The sequence below is a fragment of the Ctenocephalides felis genome, unplaced genomic scaffold (assembly GCF_003426905.1).
Source record: "Ctenocephalides felis isolate EL2017-DRISC unplaced genomic scaffold, ASM342690v1 CF-g0.4_SCAFFOLD_01492, whole genome shotgun sequence".
NCBI lineage: Eukaryota > Metazoa > Arthropoda > Insecta > Siphonaptera > Pulicidae > Ctenocephalides > Ctenocephalides felis.
Window position 1 is genome coordinate 13,088,522 of NW_020537646.1, and position 6,857 is coordinate 13,095,378.

Below are 6,857 nucleotides of genomic sequence, written 5' to 3' on the forward strand. Positions count from 1 at the left end.
TTTTGAATAATATAAAATAATAATAAATACTCAATGTCGATTAAAGTATTATAAAAAAAAACAATTTTTAGTCTGACATAGGTTAGATACAGTTATTATGTATAAAATTCTTATTGTTATACTAAATGGTGTGATCTTGATTAAAAATAATCGTTCTTCTTTAGATAAAATAATCGAAAATAAAAATAGTATCTCTAGATACTATAGAAAAATAGAATGGAAAAATGGAAAAATGGAAAACTGGAAAAATAGAAATAGTATCTCTGAAAAATTGAAAAATTAAAGAACGAATTATCAATTAAACTAATAAAAAAAACAAAATTCAAACGGAAGTATGGACACCGAACTAAATTTAACCATCTAAAATTATCACTGAACACTTAAAAATATATTTTACTATTTGACTTGTTATTATTATATATATTATATATCTACTGTAAGAAGACTACTGAATTACAGTAGAATCTGAAGAATTATTATTACAGAAGTAATAATCCTAAGCGTCCAAAGCTTTAGACAATGTTTTGGAAATCAGCTGAAAATGTTTCGAATTTTTTACCATAATCCAGTAATTTCAACATTTCAATATTCCGGTACTTTTTGATTTTTTAATCCAGTCATTTAAGCTTAAATTTGGTAAGAATCGCGGAATTCGAGATATTCAGCTGGTAAGTCTGTAAATACTTGTATATTGACACCCTGAAGTTGTCTCAAAACCTACATATGGTATTGACACCCTACTATATGTAGGTTTTGAGATAACTTTAGGTTGTCAATATACAAGTATTTACAAACCTACAGCTGGGTATCTCGAGTTCCGAGGTGAACCTACTATAATGACTGGACAATTCTAGTAGTACCAGATTAAAAAAATTGTACTCTATTTTTTTATATCTTACCGTATCCGTCGGAAGCATGATGCCACGCGTTCTGCGGCACCGGAGTCGCCCCGAAATGTCCGGTGCTCGCATACTGTCCAGCATGGGGCAGCGCCCGGCTGGACGGCACATAGACCGGAGCCTGCGCCTGGTGAAACATTCCGGTCGTTCCTCCCGTCATATCTTGTCCGTAGCCCGCGCTAGAACCGCCGCTACTGCCGTGAAACATAACACGAAATACACAGGACTTAGTTAATGCACTTGTCCAGGGAATGGATAATTATCCGGAAAATTGAGTTTTATTTAGAACTTTTTATTCATTCTTGGATATAAAGATCACAAGAGTTTGGAATCACGATTTAATATCACTTTATTTTTTAAATTTTATTTATCGTTCTTATATAGAATACTGTTTGATCATTATTAATGTTTCACTTTAAACTTACAACTGATATAAATCACTTGTGTTAAAATTTATATCAACATTTGGACAAAACACTTCAATAACAACAAAATCGTTGTAATTTATTGCAATTTAAATTATTAACCACATATTATTATAAAACTATGAACTCCTTGACATATTCCTTGACGCTCTATAGATCTGGATAATAATCTGAAAAAAAAAACGAGAAAATTGTTAATACTATTAGTGATGGATATTATTGATAATATTTTACTCAAATAGGATAATAAATATTGAATGTTAGTTTCATGTTAATATTTTTCTACTAATTAGATAGGTCTTTTATCACAGCGATGAGAATTCGGTGTTCTTCGATGTGTGTTTTTTGTTGTACATTTTAACCTAGTATTTTATTCGAAAAATTCGTCAAAGTTTGCAAAAAATAATACCGTTTTTTTTTGGCATTTGTCAAAATTAGACCTTTGATTCACATTTTCTCAAAAATGCCTGAACCGTTTTCAGAAATTTAAAAGCCATTTCATGTATCTCAATGAGGACTATTATTCGTCAGTTCTGTGCGACGATTTGCCGAGTCGTTTCTTTGTAATTTGGAAAAAAGTGTTAAACTTTTCGTCCACATTTAAGCTCATACTACCGAATTGATTTTAAAAATTCGATAACTGTTCGAAAGATGTTAGTTGGGAATGATACTGATTAGTTTTAGATGAAAATCGACCGAGCAGTTTCTTGTAATTAATTGTTGAAAAAAAAATTGAACCGATTTTTATGAAACTTTTTTTGATGATATATATCATGGTCTTATACAACTTATTGAAATATTACCGCCTTACGACAAGTACTTTAATTTTAAAAATTTATCAAAGTTTGAGAAAACGAGTAGTTTTTTTGACGTTTGTTAATATATAAATTAGATGATTTACTTGGTATAACGATAGAGTACTTGGTCTTAATAAACAAACTAAACCATTAAAATCCCACGGAAACTGGTTCAATTATAAAAATTGTTGATTTTTGAAAATTTGCTTTTAGAAAATACTCAGAGTTAACGTGTTAATTTGCTTTCAATTATGTGTTATAAATCCACTCGGAATACTTTTAATCACTCAAAAATTAATTTATTTTTTATTGATTAATTCGATTAATTACACATATCGGGAAGTTCATGTAATTTGCCTCAAGGCAAAATACCAATACGAACTAGTTAGGTTTTATTTTTATAAACAATTTTTTTAAGATAAGTATTTTATTACTTTACAGTCTTGATTAAATACGCCAACTTTTGATAAAACTTACAGCATCTTTAATACCTAAAAAGAGGGTTTTTTCAAAGTCAACTAATTTAAAAAAAAATAAATTCATATATCAACAAAAAGTCTAACATCTTGAAAACTCGGAACAATTGTGATATTTTTTACTGCGATCTTAGAAATGTTATTCACGGTTACAATTCTAAAGCTTAAATAAACAAAATTAATATAATAATCAATCACAATTACCAAAAAATGATCATAATTTCATCAAAGCTCTAGGTTGCACTTAAAAGCTCACAATTTCCAAACAACGTGTGATAATTTTTTTTCGGTAGAGTTAAGGTCAATAACATCACCCTTTTTTGGCTTGACGTTAAGTTCTGGGACACCCTGTCTCATATGTTGCTGCAACGACCAAAAAAAGCAATTTTCACTTAAGATTATATTTGAGATAAAAAACTTCAAGAGTAAATTTGATTTCATACTGCTTGATATCGAGCTGGTCGTTGTTGATATGAAATATTGAACTACTTGGTTTTAGTTAGTTACTTATTTAGTCCATATTCTTAAACACACAAAGGGCTTGATCAGATAATTTCAACAATATATATTGACTAGTTTTTCATTAAATATTTCACTAAACACAATTTATCTAAAGCAAATACAAATTACCATATTTGTTAGTAATTACACTTCTTCTTCATTACAACTTTTTTTTAAATGTTCATTTTATACTTTTCCAAATAGATTCCATTGTCCTTTACAAGACCACAATGAAAATCTGTAGTTGTTAACTATCTGAAATATTTTGCTTGATTGTGTGCTTTTTAAAACATAGTACTTATCGAGTCCATTTTTATCTCAATGTAGATAAATAAAACAAAATATCATTTCCATTGTCCCCTCCATGACTTGTTATATGATCCTCTTGGAGATTGTTGCACATGGCCGATGTAAAAATTTAAATTGAGCTTGTATCAAAATTGATGTGTAAAAATATTTTTTTTGACATGCATTTGATAACATGCAATAGTAAATTGAGCTATTAGAAATGGATCGAGATCTCAGTGAATAAAATAAATCATACATAGACATAAAAATGCTACATAGAATGCTATCAATTAGTTTTGTACAATAGAATAAATTTCAAATTTTAATTTATTTCGATTTTTAGTTTTTTAATTAATATATGGGATTCATCATCGCACACTAAATAAGTTTTAGCTTTTTTACCATTATCAAAACTTATGTCTATTAGTAAGATTTTAGTGATTACTTCCAAAAAAATGGTTTCATCGTTCTGCAAACGTATTTAAATCATTTATCATTTATCTAAAGTATGAAATAAAAGTTAATATTTAAATTACAACGTAGTTTATCATCATTTTATAATGGTATTGTCCTTTTCTAATAATCACATTATATGAGAAGATAATGTTATCCATCCGCTGGGACGACTGTTTCGATAGTAACACCAGGATCTCGATAATTGTTCTTTTATCGCAAAGCTAACAAATTTAATTATCCAAAACCATCATTTAGAACATCAGAACAATGAATTTAATCAACTACTTCATAACCAGATCTCGAAGTTAAATATCACACTTACTTTTATAAAATTGACAAGGATAATTGACTCTTGATTTTGATTTTGATAGACATTACGTTAGTCTATAATAATGTCTATGATAATTATTATATTCATATTAAAATAATGTATTTTATTGAAATCTTTCAATTTGATCCACCAGATAAGATATATAGTTAGCTGATTCTTTTCTGTTTTTCTGATATGCTAAAAAATATATTTTTTGAAATAATTAATTTTCAGAATAAGGTTTTGTATCTAATGTAAATGACTTGTGCTGCAAAATATTTGTTTTATTAATATTTTCTTTTTTGAACAACAATCAGAACTATTTTTATGTGTTCTGTGAGCTGTTGTAATGTAGATCCTCACTTCTACCATTATTAGAAAACCCAGTGTTGTCCATATTCTTCATGATAAAATTATTGTTAGACTTTCCTAATAGTGATATGATATATAAATATAGCAATAAGGCTATTTTTACCAGAAATTGTGTTTTGATCTATATTTAAAGTAAAAACTGATATCACTACTACTTGATATCAGTTTATACGAAATGACTAGAATCTGCATGTGCAAGACCAAAGTTTTTGTCATTTGAGCCACGAGGAAGTTCATAAAATACTTGTGTAGCGAATTTTATTAATATCTCATATTTAATAATTCCAAAATGTAGCACCTTAATATACAAAAATGTATCAAAAATACGCCAGACGTAAAAAGTTCAATGCCCTTGATAAAAAAAAATTATTAAATAAAGTAACATATTTTACAATAAAATATTAAGTGGGATGTTCTAAATTTTGAGCAAAATTAACCATTGTATTGATAATATTATTGGATGGATTTAAAAATATCAATTTGTTTTTTCATTTTGCAGTCACAATACCTTCGGAAAATTCAATAACAATAAATTTTTATTCCAAATGTAATTAAAAGTAAAATTTTCAAACATTTTTTCCCATTAAACTTGAATACTAGGCAAAATTATGCCGGTAAATTTTCACATTATTCAAATATTTATATATAATTATATATGCAATTGATTATTGTACCTGTCCCATAAACCACAATTGTGATTTATGGTTCTGGCATTTATTACTTTATCTCTAACAACTGGTTAATTAGTGCAATAATAATGGAAAATGTTTGCCATTCGTATAGTGCATATATGTATAATTTGCATAAGTCAAATAAATATATATAATATATATAATAAGTTTATTTGGCATCCACGTGCCACATAGAACAGACATAAACTGGAAATATTAAATAAATTAAGAGTAAAATAACATTTTTATTAAATGGAAATTCAAATTAATTATGAGTAAAATAGAAATTTAAATTAATTTTTTGAATGAATATCTGTTTCAATACTTTTGTGTTTATAATCATATATAAGTTATGGGTATTACTGTCCTAAAGCAAGTCTATGAGCTAAGTTAACTCGATTAAGGGAAAAATAGTGTCCGGACGTATTTTTGTTCTATTATATTAGCCATGAAGGTGACAACCTTCAGGGCATTTAACTTTACAACTACGTGAAAATGCAAATAGTGTGAGAGATTTTCCAATGCCATTTCACACTGCAGTGTTCGAAACTGGGCTATTTTCAATTGAAAACATTTTTGATCTATATTTTCGAAAGAAAATTTATATCACTAATGCATGATATCAGGTTGTCCAGAGCGAGTGTTCGAACTCACGAGGCAGTGCGCTCAACCGTTACACCCAATAATCATTTATTGTAGATGTGTGTTTCCACATAACTTTTATGCCCCATTTCTTTAGCCCAGGCCGTTAATTAATGTTTCAGCTAACGTTTGTATTTAGATAATATTAAAACAGTACACATAATTGACCCGTATGAACGAACAATGAATTCAAACAAAACAATGTGTTTAATCACAAAAACGTTTCGTTATCTTCAACAAAAGATAATTGTCATTTATGCAAGTACGGCACGATAGCCATCAGGGCTTTAGCCATTACAAATTTGTGGAAAACGATTGTTAAATATTTATATCTATTGTTGTAAAATATAACTCATACAAAACAAAGTTAAATGTTTGATAAATATTTGCATTTTATCAACGCTTGATTTAAAAAACAACCGACATAAGTGAAAAGTGATAAAAAGGTAGTGACAGTTTTAATGATAATTTAACTAGTTTTCTAATAATTGTGAAATTTTAATAATTCATATGTTACAAACATTTGTAAAATTTTTCTTTTACTTTTTTATTATTTTGTTTTATGAGCAGTAATTGTCACTTAAATTCAAAGAGATTGCAAGACTAAATCTCTTACCACGTGATCCACTAAGAAGCCCATTTTTTAAACAACCAAAATATAATATAAAATATTTTTAAAACGCTTGTTTATTAATTTCGATTTCTGATATTTCATTCATATTTTTCTGAATTTTACTTCAACATTTCTGACTATAATAAAATATATAATATGTACTAAGTAGTAATTGTTTCAATATGATTTGAGGAGGTTGATCGATTCTTTATAAGATGCAAATTTTTATTTAGGTTTGCAATTCCATTTCTTTCACCGTCGACAGGTGTGCATCAATGCCAAAAGATATATGTAGGTATATATAAATTTATTAATTGTCATATTATAAGAACATGACGGATACATTGAGTTCAAACGTCAAGATGTCAAATCATCAAATTATCGACAATCGGTGAAAGCTGCATTCG